Source organism: Mytilus galloprovincialis, chromosome 8, assembly GCF_965363235.1.
Source record: "Mytilus galloprovincialis chromosome 8, xbMytGall1.hap1.1, whole genome shotgun sequence".
Taxonomy (NCBI): Eukaryota; Metazoa; Mollusca; class Bivalvia; order Mytilida; family Mytilidae; genus Mytilus; species Mytilus galloprovincialis.
In genome coordinates, this window is record NC_134845.1 from 86,062,305 (window position 1) to 86,079,033 (window position 16,729).

The 16,729-nt window shown below is 31.8% G+C and overlaps 1 long non-coding RNA gene across 1 annotated transcript; it reads left to right on the plus strand.

Moving 5' to 3' along the window:
• The first annotated feature begins 1,353 nt into the window (after positions 1–1,353).
• Positions 1,354–4,320, plus strand: LOC143043628 (uncharacterized). Its single transcript, XR_012968514.1, has 3 exons — positions 1,354–1,491; positions 2,531–2,671; positions 4,220–4,320. It is a non-coding gene; the product is annotated as an uncharacterized LOC143043628 (long non-coding RNA).
• Positions 4,321–16,729: the final 12,409 nt, after the last annotated feature.

Genomic DNA, 16,729 nt, shown 5'->3' on the forward strand with positions numbered 1-16,729 from the left:
CTTTCTCCATCATTTTCTACATAAGAATTTTCCTCGCAGTTCGGTATTTTTGTTGTTTTACTTTTTGATATAAGTATTTGTAAAACTAATTACAGAACAAAGTTGTCCTGAATTTGATGGTTGGAATGGCTGGAATGGTTGGAGGAAATGTCGGGACGGAAAACAATGTTTCAACGCAAATAGCTTATGTAATGGTGTCCCTGCGTATTGTAAGGATGAAAGTGACCTGGACCCAGATTTTTGTAAAAGTATGTATCATTTGATCTATCATGATTTCCTTAGTAAAGGACTGCTGCCCACAAGGAAGCTATTAAACCAGGAGTTCCAAATGGTGAATGTTTGATTTCAGCCCTTCGTATTTTACGCCATTACGAGTAAGTTGACCGTTATGGAACTACCGTTTCCCGGCTGATATCGGATATGTTCCGTACTACCGAATTAGACTATTAACCGGTTTTGTAATAACATAAGCAAATTGACGGGTGCCCCATGTTGAGCAGAATCAGCTTACCCGTTGGAAGCACCTGAGATCCCCTAGATTTTGGTAGGGTTCGTGTTGCTTAGTCTTTAGTTTTTTATGCTGTGTCTTCTGTACTATTATTTGTCTGTTTGTCTTTTTATTTTTAGCAATGGCGTTGTCAGTTTATTTTCAATCGTTGAGTTTGACTGTCCCTCTGGTATCTTTCGTCCCTCTTTTTTTAATATAAATGTCATTAAGAATTCCACTTTCCTCTACTGCAAAGTGCATGAATATAAAAAAAGATGTGGTATGATATCCAATGAAACGAATCTTCACAAGAGATCAAATAACACAGACGTTAATATCTATAGGTCATCGTACGACCTTCAACAATGAGAAATAACGATGTAAACCAATTTATTAATTTATTCAATATATTACTTTGATAACAGGCCAGCCATGCAGTGAAGGCTATATTAAATGTCGTGTTGGTAATGAATGCTTTCCTTAATATGTCTCTTACATTACTTTGATAACAGACCAGACATGCGGGGAAGGCTATATTAAATGTCGTGATGATAATGAATGCTTTCCTTAATTTGTCTCTTCTATTACTTTGAAAACAGACCAGACATGCGGGGAAGGCTATATTAAATGTCGTGATGGTGATGAATGCTTTCCTTAATATGTCTCTTATATTACTTTGAAAACAGACCAGACATGCGGGGAAGGCTATATTAAATGTCGTGATGTTAATGAATGCTTTCCTTTATCTGTCTCTTCTATTACTTTGATAACAGACCAGACATGCAGTGAAGACTGTATTAAATGTCGTGATGGTAATGAATGCTTTCCTTAATTTGTCTCTTACATTACTTTGAAAACAGACCAGACATGCGGGGAAGGCTATATTAAATGTCGTGATGGTAATGAATGCTTTCCTTTGTGGGGATTATGCGATGGTGGAAGTAGAAGGGGTACCATGTTTAACTGTAACGATTGGAGTGATGAAGATCCGGCATTCTGTAGGGGTATGTGCTTTCTGTCTTTTTTATTTTCTTAATTATCTGATTTAGGTAACAAATAACGGAAACATTAGAATACCGCTGTTCAACGTCTTTTTTTCAGCAGCCATTTTGATGAAATGTCTGAATAAATGTAAATCTGTATACGACTCAGACTTTCCGAAAATCTCGAAATCTAGGTTAAAGATAAAAAATAAACTCATCATAGATACCAGGATTAAAATTATATATATACGCCGGACGTGCGTTTCGTCTACAAAAGATTCATCAGTGACGCTCGAATCAAAAAATAAAAGCACATCCTTTTACAGCGCAATTCGTCTTCTCGTGGTAATCAAAAGATGACAACTTGTTTACTTTTCAAGTGCTGCTAGCTGCCACATTATTATTTTTTTAACACAAGAATTGTGCAATTGAAAAAGAAATCTATTCTTTTCCTCGTTTTTGTATCTCTCAAGATTGGGAGGTACATACACAATGAAAGAACAAAGTATGGTAGTGTAAATACAACTATAATTGACTACTACTGAATAAGAAAGATGCAATGGAATACAACAAAACTACAAACAGGCTTTCCATACACTCGGAATCAATTATTTGATTAATAATTTGATAAATATTTAGATATACATGAAAACATTTCGGAATACTTGTTATGTGAATCTGTTTTTTTTTCTATATTGTGAATGAATGCTTTTGATTAATCCCGCGTGGTCTATTTTGTACGGCATGCGACATTATCAATTAATTAAACTAGACTTGAAAGTTTCTTTGTCTAATAAGCAAGTACACATAATTGACATAAAACTAGAACTGTGGTGTTCAAACGAATCTGGATCTCAAGGAAATTTTCAATTGGTGAAAAGCTTCGGTCGACACCTTCGACATGAGCTAGTTATGGTTCAGAACTTTACCATACGGATTTGCTGAGGAGTACCATATATATATATATGCTTTATATATAAAAAATAAAGTGAGATGCAAGTTAAGTTTAGTTGCAGTAAGGGTCTTCCTAAATTTTGTTTGCTGTATTTATCTTTTTTAGTACACGAGTGTGCCAACGACTATGTGAAATGTCGAGACGGTATCCAGTGTATTAATCGCAAGCATCTGTGTGACGGAACCAAGTGGTATTCTAAAATTGATTGTGCTGATAACAGTGATGAGGATCCTGAGTTTTGTAAATGTAAATAAATTTCTATATTACTTCATAAATTAAAATTCGCTTTCCGAAAGTAAAAAAGAGTAAACTGCAGACTTATGAAGAGTATTAAAATCTTTGTTTACATTAGGCATTGTTCAAAGTACCAATGAATAAATTTCATTAAAGAAATAACGCGTTGAATTTTAAATTACTATAAAAGCATATACATGTCTTATTATGAAATAATTCATGGAAGCCATATACTTGTTGTAAATTTACACATTGCCAGGGCCGTCACATTCGTTAATTTTATCCCTCGCTAACCATGCTAACCTCCAGGATAAAATTCGAATATCACGGCCCAGGTCATGTGTTAATTTCCAACAATTGTATGCCTTCCATGAATTATTTCAATTCTTATAGGAGAAATACGGTCATTTAAAAACTGAAGCGAGGGTAGGAATGCCGTATGTGCTGCTGTTCTTTTTTACTCCCTGTTAGACAAAGCTTAAACTTTCTAATAAATCTAGCTGTAGCTTGTAGGAATTACTTCGTAAATAACCGCTAGAAAAAAAATCAACTTTATTCTTTTAATTCTTAAACCGAACATTTGTTATTTGTAATCTTAATGTTTTTCTCGTAATTTATGATCAAATCCTAAGATGGCATTTCGTATCTAAGGAGCAGCCATGTTGACTTGCTGAAATTTGTAAATATGCGAATAATGCATTAGAATAGATAATAAAACAACACCTACTTCAAAGAATCATTTTAATGTAATAGTATACAAATTTCAATGGTAACAGAAAAACCTCCAGCTTCAGCATTTTCATATGTATGACGTCATATTTTGAAATGACTTAAATGCACCAAAACAATCATGAACTTTAGCTGAATTTTACTCTATTTTGATTTGTAGATTTCTAATTTTTTTCTATTATGCATTCAAATAAGAATTAAAGTTTTTGTAGTCTTATTTCAATTTATCGGTAAAGCGTTGGTAAATAGTCTCGGACACATGTGGATTTACGTGGGAGGTATATTGTAACATCCATTATCATGTCTCTCTGAGTCTGCACTAAGTATAGATAGATCGAGAATTTTGTCACGATGTTGTTTACAAAAGCGAAAGAAGCACGTCATATCAGAATATCTCATTCAACACAGCAGCTTGTTTACATTTTAATAAAATTTTGATGATGTTAATCAAAATGTTAAAAATAATGATGCAACTTTAAGAAAACCTTAAATCAGCAACGTTGCACTTAGACTCAGTAGTTAAGGACAAATATTGTCATAATTGAAATCAAGTAAATAAAAATTTTAAAAATGATAATGGATATAGGAAGATTTGGTGTGAGTGCCAAGGAGACAACTCTCCATCCAAATAACAATTAATAAAAGTAAACCATTATAGGTCATTGTACGGCCTTCAACACGGAGCATTGGCTCACACTGAACAATAAGGTATAAAGGGCCCCAAAATTACAAGGGTAAAACCATTCAAACGAAAACTTTAAATTAGCAACGTCGCACTTGGCCTCAGTAATTCAGGAAACTGTTGTTACAATTACAAACGTTTCATTACAGTACATGCATGTGCTTCGGGGCACTCTAAATGTAGGGATGGTATTCATTGTTTCCCCGATGTGTCCCTTTGTGATGGACGGAGGCACTTTTGTCCAGATGGTAGCGATAAAAATGAAGATTTCTGCAAAGGTATGAGTTTTGTACATTAGTCTTACAAGTTTGATTTTAAAGCACAATAATTGCCGAAAACAAAACATAAAAGATTGGAGAGACAAAACAGATGTTTAAAATGGCAAAATCAATCATCTTTCGGAAATATTAAAGAGACTACAGAAGCCTATGTTCAACATGAAAATAAACGAAAAAACAAATAATAAAAGTCGTCGATACTTTACTGTTAATGGCCTTTGTATGTTTCTTATGACAAAAATACATTGCATTCTGTACGAAAAGAAGGGAAGATAATCTTTAACAATGCTCGATACCAGGTATTTAGAAGGGTAAAACATAATACAAACGTAAAAGATTGGATATAACAAAAAAAAAGACAACACGTTATGCCAAATACCAGCACGGAATTCAAGACAAAACGTTATGCCAAATACCAGCACGGTATACAAGACAAAACGTTATGTCAAATACCAGCACGGAATTCAAGCTTTGCAAGAAGGAGAATAATTTCTGTTTTACAATATTACCAAGTCAGGAATATGACAGTTCTGTCCATTCGTTTTATAATGTGTTTTGTCATTTGATTTTGCCATGTGATTATGTGATTATGGACTTTCCGATTGGATTTTCCTTTGAGTTCAGTATTTTTGTGATCTTACTTTTTCATTTTTTATAAAAACTTATTTATTAACCCAATATACGTATGTCATGCTAACTAACTAACAATTTAGAAAGTAATAATGAATAGTTGCATTTTATTGTTTGAACTAACGACAACGATTGTATTCTTTTATGCCGATCATTTGCACTCATTCAATTAGTAAAGGATCTAACTCAAGATTACGATTCTTTGTCGATACACATCGATCATGTTGTTATTTCATTTAGTTAAAACCCTCTTACACAGGCTACAGCACTATGATTGTACTTATCGTTATTTCATTTAGTTAAACCCTCTTTCACAGGTTACAGCACTATGATTGCACTTATCGTTATATCATTTAGTTAAAACTCTCTTAGATAGATTACAGCACTATGATTGTACTTATCGGTATATCATTTAGTTAAACCCTCTTACAACAGGTTACACCACTATGATTGTATTTATCGTTATTAAATATCGTTAAAATAATCGATTTTCCTACACATCATTTCCATACTATGTTTAATTTTTAAAAAGAAATCTAATCATTTTCTTTAATCAGAATAGTTCTTTCATTGTAGAGAGAAATTGTGCATCTGGCTTCACTAAATGTAGAGATGGTATCCATTGTTTTCCTTACTCATCTTTGTGTGATGGACAGGAAGTTTATTGTGCGGATGGCAGTGATGAGGATGATGAATTTTGCAAAGGTAAATAGAAAGTACATGTAAATATCACCACAACAATGTTAAATCTGCAAATTTTCCATTTTTTTTGTTCTTCCCACGCTAGGATTCAACAGTAAAATCACCAAAAAAAAACTGAGCTCCGAGGAAAATACAAAAAAGGAAAGTCCCTTATCAAATGTCAAAATCAAAAGCTGAAACACATCAAACGAATGGATACCAACTGTCATATTCCTGGTACTGATTTAACATTATACGATCTGATCAGGGGATAAAATTAAACGATTTTGAGGTGACATGAAACAAATTACAATTTTGTTAATCTCTATTATTTCATTTATTTCAGCTGCTTGGTTCAAATAGTAAGAACGACACGAGGACGGCTGTAAAGTAAAAGCCTAAGGAAGGATATTTTCGTCAAATAAAGATATACACATGTGAATTATGATTGCAATTTAATCGTTGTTGTGGTTCTATGTTTTCCACATAGTGGTTTGATGTCAAAATCAAAAGCTCAAACAAATTAAACGAATGGTCATAAATTTCCATCATACTGAAAACGATACTAATCATCTTATATCTATGTAACAAGTGAAAATGTCACAAATGGGGATACAGCAATTCAAATTGTGTTTATGTAGCATAGGAACACAAAGAGCGCATTCTTAGATGTCCGTTCAATATTAGGAGACCATCATCATTTCCTTTGACTTTTTCGTTCTATAGTTACAATTACCTTAAAATCAACAGCATGTTCACAAAAAGTAAACATCCAACAACTTTACCAGTAATTTTCCTGAAAAAAGATTGATGAAAAACATAAAGCAATGCAGCATACATTTCGGGGATAATTGATATTATTTTCAAAAAGAGTAGGATTAATATGCCTTTATTTGCACCAATAGATAGTGCAAATTGATAGGTCACCGTATATATATATATTTTTATATTTTTCGGGGATATTATAAACTTATTCATGGAAATTTGAATAATTTAGCGCTGTAGATCTATATTTATTTGTGGGGTGAATTTGTTGTTGATTTCATGTGTCTATGCAAACCATGATATGACTTAAGATGTTAACAAAGTTTAGACACACAATTTTGTCTTTGAAGTTGTGTAAATTTAGTGCTGTGTTACTGTTAATTGTTGTCCCATTATGTATACATACTTTTTCAAGGTTTTTATTGGTGGTTTATTATAATCTGTGAAAGAAGGACGAAAGATACAAAAGGGACAGTCAAACTCATAAATATAAAACAAACTGACAACGCCATGGCTAAAAATGAAAAAGTCAAACAAACAACACACAAGACACAACATAGAAAACTAAAGAATAAACAACACGAACCCCACCAAAAAACTAGGGGTGATGTAATTGTCTCCTGGTATGTAAAGATATTCGCGTGACACATGGCGCTAACGGGAGTTGTAAGTATGTAAAGATATTCCCGCCCTAGGCGACACATGGCGCTAACGGAAATTGTAAGAATGTAAAGATATTCCCACCCTAGGCGACACGAGTACGTTGGGTCGTATGAGTATACGCGTATGGTCCAGTACGAGCTAAATATACACATTGATCACAATATTTTTTTTTAAGTTTTACAAATTGTTATTATTACAATATAATGGACAAACGAACAATTGAAATTAAATAGATTTTTAATTGTATATATGAATCCTATATATTTTGGGACACTCGCCCAAGATGACGCTTGCTTCCACAAGTAACGTAATATTTTTTACATTTAAAATTGTTAAATATTCGAAAACAGTTGTTCTCTCACATTATGTTTACTTCCGATATCTTCAATTTCAGTGATTTTGTTCAATTAATGTTGAGCGTCACTGATGAGTCTTATGTAGACGAAACGCGCGTCTGACATACTAAATTATAATCCTGGTACCTTTGATAACTATTAGCTATTACTGATCGACATGCTTTATAAAAGAGATACACAGATTTATTAGCGTGAGTTTGTTAAATAATTAAAATATAAAGTTTTTATTTCAATTACAATTGCACTTTTTTTTATATCAATTTGAAAGTTATGTTATGTTGATCTGTTATATGCATTTGTATTTAATAAACTTCACCAACTTCTTATTATTAGTCAGACCGTACGCGTACGGTCCGACCGTATGAGTATTTTGAAAAAGTACGCATACAGTCCAAATTTCTCATACGGTCTGGAACATAAACACTACAAATAGTCACGTCAACGATAAAAAATGACAATTAATATAATTTAGTCGAATTGCCTCAATGTTTCGATCGACCATCATTAGGGTCAAGACTTGGTCAACTAAAAAATGCAAACTGAAACAGATGAATAACATTTCCCGGAAAATAAAGATATTAAATACTGTTATGATCTGTAGTGGACAAAAACATATCAAACTATCAATCGATTACTATTTACTGAACAATTTCCCTGTTTTGTTCTACTAAACTAACCTTTCAGGGATATCCTGTCAAATTTTTTTTAAATGGTATTGATATAACAGCATAAAGTGTCATAAATACTTGCATTCCCATACTTAAGATGTTTTATGATCGAAAGGGACCAACAAAGACAAGTAAAGTGCAGATAAGTTAAATTTGGGTTGAGGGAGTTGGTATCCTCAGTTACTTTTAAATTTTATAAAGTTTTATTTTCGTTTCCGAAAGTAATGAGACGATCATGCATGTGAGACGTTTAGTTAGCAATCAAGCTCGGTTTAATCAACCATTTTCTACATAAATGCCTAGTTAAGAACATGACAGTTATTATTCCTTCGTTTGATGTGTTTGAGCTTTTGATTTTGACATTTAATTATGGACTTTCCGTTTTTAATTTTCTAATTTTCCTCTGAGTTCAGTATTTTGGTTATTTTACTGTTTTCGATACTGCTAGTCACTGAGAGCATAATGAGTAACGTGGTCAGTGTTTGATAATAACGTCATTTATTGCATACACTTTGTTTTAAGAAAACGAAAATATCACTTTTATACCCATAATTCATTGTTCGGCAGACCCAATCAGACCCTTGAGAAATTAATGATATAAATTATCTTAGATACTTTACATAAATAGGCAAAATTTATCATAATTAACTTTGGATATTATAAAAATAAAAAGATGTGGTATGATGGCCAACGAGACAACTCTCCACCAGAGACCAAATTACCATACTTCATCGTAGCTTATTTAATGATCAAAATTATGTACTTAATATTTAAATGATAATGGTATATCATACAACCAGGATAAATACCGTGATATTTAATTTTAAGTAATGTCATATCTCCTATTATTTTCTGAAGTTTCATCTGAAGGTATGTTAAAATTTTACAAATATAACAAATAAGTGTTTGAGATATAAATAAACAAACTCTGTCTTTCCTGTTCATTAAGATTACAGTTATCATCTCAACCAATTCAAATTTTAAATCTTTTTTTGTGTATATTAAGGGCTCAATGCTATAGATTAGAACTAAAACATTTTCTGTTGCAATTCGTTTAAGGTTAAATACTGGACTACAATGTTAGAATTTTTAGCTCGAGGTACATTTTAATACAATGTACTCTAATTTTCATGTGTGAAATTCCGTCTAAAACGTTTATTGTAATAATTTTTAGGTTCGTGACAAAGATAAGTGTGAAAACATACTGTTATAAATCTGTCCCAGCTAGTTCATTTATCTTTTGTATAATAGTTCGTCTTTTGTGTATGGTGACAAATTTTAGCGCAAATATTTTCATACTTCAAGCTGTTTTCTCAAGGTTGATCTATTTTTTTTAAAATGTACATGTATTATTTTCTAAAGTGTCAGCTGAAGGTATGTTAACATTTTACAAATATAAGAAAAATACACAAAAAAACTTTTGAGCTACAAAATATGTTTTTCCTGTTGATGAAGATTACAGTCATCATCTTAACCAAGTCTTATTTTAAATCTGTGTTTTAACTATTTTTATATTTTCTTTATAAACATATGAGTTTTTAACATTAATAAGATTCTGTTGTATCGACATGAAAACTATAAAGACAAATAAAACATCTTTCGGGCAATGTCTACTTTCTTGGTGGTTTGAGGTTTATATTAAGTTTACAAAAGATTTTTTTCGACAGAAAAACGGTTAGTTATTTTCATTGATTATCATCAAAAAGATCACAAAAATAAAGTATAATAATCTGAATTATTCATGTTTATACCGTGTTGAAGGCCGTACTTTAACCTATAATGGTTTACTTTTTAAATTGTTATTTGGATGGAGAGTTGTCTCATTGGCACTCACACCACATCTTCCTTTATCTATTATGTAATTTAATGCGAAAAAACAAAATGTCAGTACAGACTCAAAAACGTAACCTTTATCAAGACGTAATCAAATACATGGATATAGATTTGGCTTCATTACCACATTATAAACTTTTGTCGACAAATACAACTGCAATATTCGCTCAATTTTCATTTCATAATCCTTGTTAAATATAGATCCTGTGTCCAAGTATAATTGCTTTCAAGGAAATAAAAATGCTCAGATCTTCTTTCTGTTTTAAATAGAATTAAGAATTGAAACGCGAAATGTGTGAATAGACAACAATCCGACAAAAGAGTCAAGGTAACGATTGGGTTTTTGATTCAGTCTGAAATTCACAAACTCGTAGGCGGCTTTAACGAAGCAAAAAGGTGTCCTTATTTTGTTGGATTAATGTTCACCATTAAGATATGAAGGTTTGAAATTTCGTTGAGTAAAATTTATAAACAACTAAAAGTTAGAGTTGTGGATTACAATCTTTAACTCAAAATGCAAATGAAATATATGTAACAATACTACGATGCACCAAAAGCTCACATAAAAACACATTGCATAACACTACAAACCATTAAAGTCTGAAATGGCCTATATCTGTACTCGACTGCACAGATTTTTACTCGACCAGTCTGAATTGGTCTGACTTTTACTTGACATTACTCGACCCAAGTTTGAACCATACTTGACTGTACTGAATCGTACTTGATCCTTATCTTTGCCGTTGAAAATAGTCTGAACTATTACTCGACCAGTCTGAAACAGTCTTCTTATCGGGGCCTTTTATAGCTCACTGTGCGGTATGGGCTTTGCTCATTGTTGAAGGCCGTACGGTGACCTATAATTGTTAATGTCTGTGTTATTTTGGTCTTTTGTGGATAGTTGTCTCATTGGTAATCATACCACATCTTCTTTTTTATATTAACTCATTCTCAACATGTACTCTACCTATTTTTCCAGTCTAAACCATACTTAACCAAAGGTCTGAAAAATACTCGACCAGTCTGAACCATACTAGACCAAAAAACCTCTACTTTTTTAACTGTTAAAATAAATTTCTTTTTAACTGATATATATAACAACAGCCAACAAAATTTATAAAAAAAATTAACCTTATAAAAGAAATATATCTCTGATTATATTTAGGATAAAAAAAATTATATTATATATAGCTAATATCAAAAAGGGATAAAATTAAATAAATAAATGAAATTGTTTTTCTAATTAGTGGTGAAATATAAAGTATAACCTCTGCTTGGGGTCAAATTCATAAACAAGATCACACCTGGCCAGAGGTTTTAAATTCTAAATAACATTGATTCAAAATTGCAACATCCTGTTTAAATTAAATAACAAGGCCTGTCGAATATACATGTATGTACTAGATAAGTAATACACGAATTTAAGAAAATAGGGCTTTCTTTTAAAACACACCTGTACTGAGGTAATAAGAACATATTAAAGTGCTTTATGACTGATTGATTGTTGGTTGCTTTAGGTGTAATACCACCATTGATTTTCCCCTATTAGTCTTTGTTAAATTGGAACTTTTAAAAAAATTGTACAGTATTTACCTTTATTTCAACCAAAGAAATACTTTGCATGAATAAAGTTTAATCCTTTTCAGTGCTACAGTGAAAATTTCACACCACATTCCATTGCATATAAGAAAGTAACCAGTACCGGAAGTAAACAACCCAAATTTTTACACTGTTATTTACTGGTTACCTGCTTTGGTAACTATGTAACCTTAACTTTCCAAAATATTTTATAAGACCATCAAATAAAAAAAGAATGATGCTTTCAGACACCCAACATACATGTTTATGACTCAGAAAAATTAAGGTGCATTGAAATGCAGGGTTAATTTTCTACAACTGTCAAATTCAAGGGAATATTTTTTTTTAGACCTACTTTCGTATACAACCGGATGTGACGTACCATGATTTGGTGGTATTACACCTTTACGCCGCATGAGCACAAAAAGACTTTATCACGGCAAAAGTGCTTTATGTATGCCATGTTAATTTGACAAAAAAATACTTAAATTAATTGAAATGTGTTTTTACTGTTACTTTGGAATACATTTCCTTTTTTAAAAAGGTTATCAAGGATTGCTATGGAAATTCTATTATCATGATTAAATTAAATTCTTGGTTTAATAAGACAAAACAATTAAGCTCTCATTTTTTTTAAATTCATTAAGTTGTTTTATATACTATTTTATATATATCTTAATAAAAAAACATTCACTGCCTTATTACCTGAACTCAACTGACACCATAAATCTATACTAGGCTTAAGTGAATGGTGAAAATAGTCCAGCTACCATAAACTACTTCCGAAATATTCATAAAATTTTGCATAATATTGAAAATTTAGTCACAACTCATTTTTTTAAGATTATTTGATCAGCTTGTTTTATTTATATTTTAAAAGTTGATATACATTATTATGTAAGTGTTGATTAATATTGAGTTGAAGTTATGTTATGGCTGATTATTGTGAAATTCTAATTTCAATACTGTATTGAATACATTTTTAATTTCAAGTTGTTGTTCAAATTTCATTTTTATTAAAAGAATTCCTAAATTGATAAAATTCAGTTGATAGATACAAAGAATATGTCTAGATTGGTCATGTTGGTTAAGACTTGGTCGAGTATGGTTCAGACTAGGTCGAGTATGGTTCAGACTAGGTCGAGTACGGTTCAGACTAGGTCGAGTACGGTTCACACTCGTATAAAATGGTTAAGTACTGGTCAAGTACACATTCAGACTGTTAAGTATGGTTCAGACAGTCGAGTATTATCAAGTAAATCTCAGACGAATTCAGACTGGTCGAGTAAAAATCAGTACAGTCGAGTACAGATATAGGCCATTTCAGACTTTTAATGGTTTGTAGTGTAAGAAATTGCCTAAACCAATTCGGAAATATGATAGTTGTTATTCGTTTCATGTGTTTGAGCGTTTGAACTTCCAACCGATTACGGATTTTGAAAATTTCCATGGAATTCGCTATTTGTTTATCATGTTTTTACTTTGAACAAGTGTACCGACATTTCATGATCTTCTAGGTTGCAAACATGACGCTGAAATTCGTATACTACGCTTTTCTTGTATTTGTGAACTGCAGCATTTTGAAAAGCAGAGTGGACGCTGCAGGTTTGTATATGTTATAACAATGTAAACTTTGTTGACAGTTAATCAGTTTTTAAATGCGGCCAAATTGAATTTATTGATGTATAGGAATAAAATACATGCACGCCAAAATAGAAATTAAGTATAGATAAAACATGGGCGAAGATACAATAGAAACAGCCAAAGTAATATATCGATAATAACTGACTACGCCATGACTAAAAATAAAAAAAGACAAACAGACAAATAATACTAGCAGTACAAAAGAAACAGAATAGAAAACAAAAGACTGCGCAACACCAATCCCACCAAAAACTTGGGGTGATCTCAGGTGCTCTGAAAGGGTAAGCGATCCAGCTCCGTATGTGGCACCCGTCGTGTTGCTCATGTTACTGCATGAATATACGCTCAGAATTGTAATTCTTTAATCGAAAAAACCCATCTCGTTTCTAAAGTATTGTAGACTTTTAAGTTAACAGATGATGAAAAAAAGTAGTCCGATTAACAGAAATTGTTTAATACTTCGACTTATCTTTTTGTACTTTGTGCGAATAATACTTTTATTATATAAAGTTGGACCAATTTCTGTTCAAAGGACGTTTAATCCCAAAACTGTATAATAAATTATGAAGACTTATATTTAAGGCAGTGAGATTTTCTTTTCTGCCTATCAAACCAGCAGTTTACATGTAAAGAACTGAAAATATTAAACAAGTAAAACGGTCAGTTAAAAAAAGAGAAAATGAGTAATCGTCACACTGACATATCACAATGATAATGTAACATACATATCATTTTTAAACAGGCTTTCGCAAATTCTTAGTATATGTTTTTTTGAATAGACAAACGTTGTCCGGATAATTATATCCGTTGTAGAGACGGGATTCGATGCTTTCCTCTTACATCATTATGTGATGGTACGACAGCGATATGTAAAGATAGTAGTGACAAGGATCCCGAGTTTTGCAGAGGTAGGTATAAAGAAAATGTGGTAATAAAGCTCAATTAAACTCTTCATCTCTATGAAATCATTATTTAAAGTCATATGAAACAAGTGAGTGGGGAAAAATAATGTTTATCCAATTCTTGAACCAATGCATGTATGTATCATAAACTTAGAACTCTGTGCACGATTTTTTCATTTTTTACGCAAATATATCGTATAATCGTCAATTTTTTTTCTCTCTGTCTGTTATGATTTAACAAATATGGCTGCTCGTTAAATGCCGTGTATTAAAGCCGAAGTTTACCGATTGTCACCTTATAGTAAATAAATAACAAAAAACATGGGTATTGAGCACGTGTTTAACATGTACAATCTGATAATTGTTTATTTTAATGACAGATCCATGCGTATTTCGATCGTCGGATTTTTACGAGGAGGGTTACGCTCAGGTCACTATGTACACGGAAAATATGTCGGTGAGTTGCTTCCTGGAAGCAAGCAATTAAAAACAAATAAACTTCTTCAAAATGTGGACAAATTAAAGAATTTTCCGAAAAAAATATATGTACAAAAGTTGTATAATGAAAACTATCCATTTAGTTATAGAAAACATGTGCATGATTTTGTTTAATTTGAGGTGTCTTATGACTTTAATGTCTACCTAAATCAAGTGGATAGTATTTTTTTCGTATATATTATCGGTTCTGCTAATCATGCTAAGGATTCTAGTACTGGATGATGCAATAGTCATTAACGATTCTTTGATCATAATAGATACGACAGCCAGAATTGACGAGTGTTATTAGATTTTTCAAAATGATCATATTGAAGGGAAAACATAAACATCAAGTTTGTATATATTTTTTACTTACAAGTCATTTCCAGTTTAGAAAAAAGCTCACTGTAATAATAAAATATTACACTATAAATTATAAATACAGAATAAAATCTGACAACAAATACCATAATTAGTATTTTGTGAGTACGTTCTGACAAAAATCAGCTTTTTGTGGTTTGGAAAATGTGAGAGAGGCTTAATGAAAAGTATGACAAAACAAAAACGTAAGTACTTGAAAACATCTAGCAAATGGAGTACGGATTACGATTATACGACGAATATTTCTTCAGTTATACCGCTTGGGTTCCTGTAATGCCATGTAATCAAATTTTACGATGCTGTTGTCAGTAAGGTACAAAGATTCGGTGGTATTACATATTGACTTTGATTCTACAATGCAGCACAGACTTGTCCTTCCACTCATGCTAAATGTAGAGATAGAATTTAATGTTTCCCATATGGTATCATAAAATATTTACTTTAATTAAACACTAGACTCTACAGCACAGACTTTTCTTCCACTCATGCTAAATGTAGAGATAGAATTTAATGTTTCCCATATGGTATCATTACATATTTACTTTAATTAAACACTGGACTCTACAGCACAGACTTTTCCTTCCACTCATGCTAAATGTAGAGATAGAATTTAATGTTTCCCATATGGTATCATTACATATTTACTTTAATTAAACACTGCAATCTTCAGCACAGACTTGTCCTTCCACTCATGCTAAATGTACAGATAGAATTTAATGTTTCTCAAATGATATCATTACATATTTACCTTAATTAAACACTACATCCTACAGCACAGACTTGTCCTTCCACTCATGCTAAATGTAGAGATAGAATTCAATGTTTCCCATATGGTATCATTACATATTTACTTTAATTAAACACTACACACTACAGCACAGACTTGTCCTTCCACTCATGCTAAATGTACAGATAGAATTCAATGTTTCCCATATGGTATCATTATATATTTACTTTAATTTAACACTAGACTCTACAGCACAGACTTGTCCTTCTATTCATGCTAAATGTAGAGTTAGAATTCAATGTTTCCCATATGGTATCATTACATATTTACTTAAATATAACACTAGACTCTACAGCACAGACTTGTCGTCCTTCCACTCATGCTAAATGTAGAGTTAGAATTCAATGTTTCCCATATGGTATCATTAAATATTTACTTTAATTAAACACTAGACTCTACAGCACAGACTTTTCCTTCCACTCATGCTAAATGTTGAGATAGAATTCAATGTTTCCCATATGAATTCATTACATATTTACTTTAATTAAACACTAGACTCTACAGCACAGACCTGTCCTTCCATTCATGCTAAATGTACAGATAGAATTCAATGTTTCCCATATGGTATCATTACATATTTACTTTAATCTAACACTATAATCTACAGCACAGACTTGTCCTTCCACTCATGCTAAATGTAGAGATGGAATCCAATGTTTCCCATTACGAGATCTGTGTGATGGCAAGACGACTTACTGCCGTGATCAAAGTGACGAAGATCCCGACTTTTGTAGAGGTAAGGGCTAAACTTTTATATATCATCATATGATTTGTTTGCATGTAAGATGGGAAATATTACCAATAAGATCGATATTCAAATGTTGCCATTTGAATCTTGATTACTGATATTAAAAGTTATCAATATTTCGTGAATGTTTACTGATGAATAGAATATAAATTTTATATGGCTATTAACTCTTTACCGTTCCTATGACCCGAATTCGGGTCATAAGCTCTTTTTTGCGTAAAATTTGGATTCAAACCTTAAATTATTTGCCATTTGACTATCAACAGAT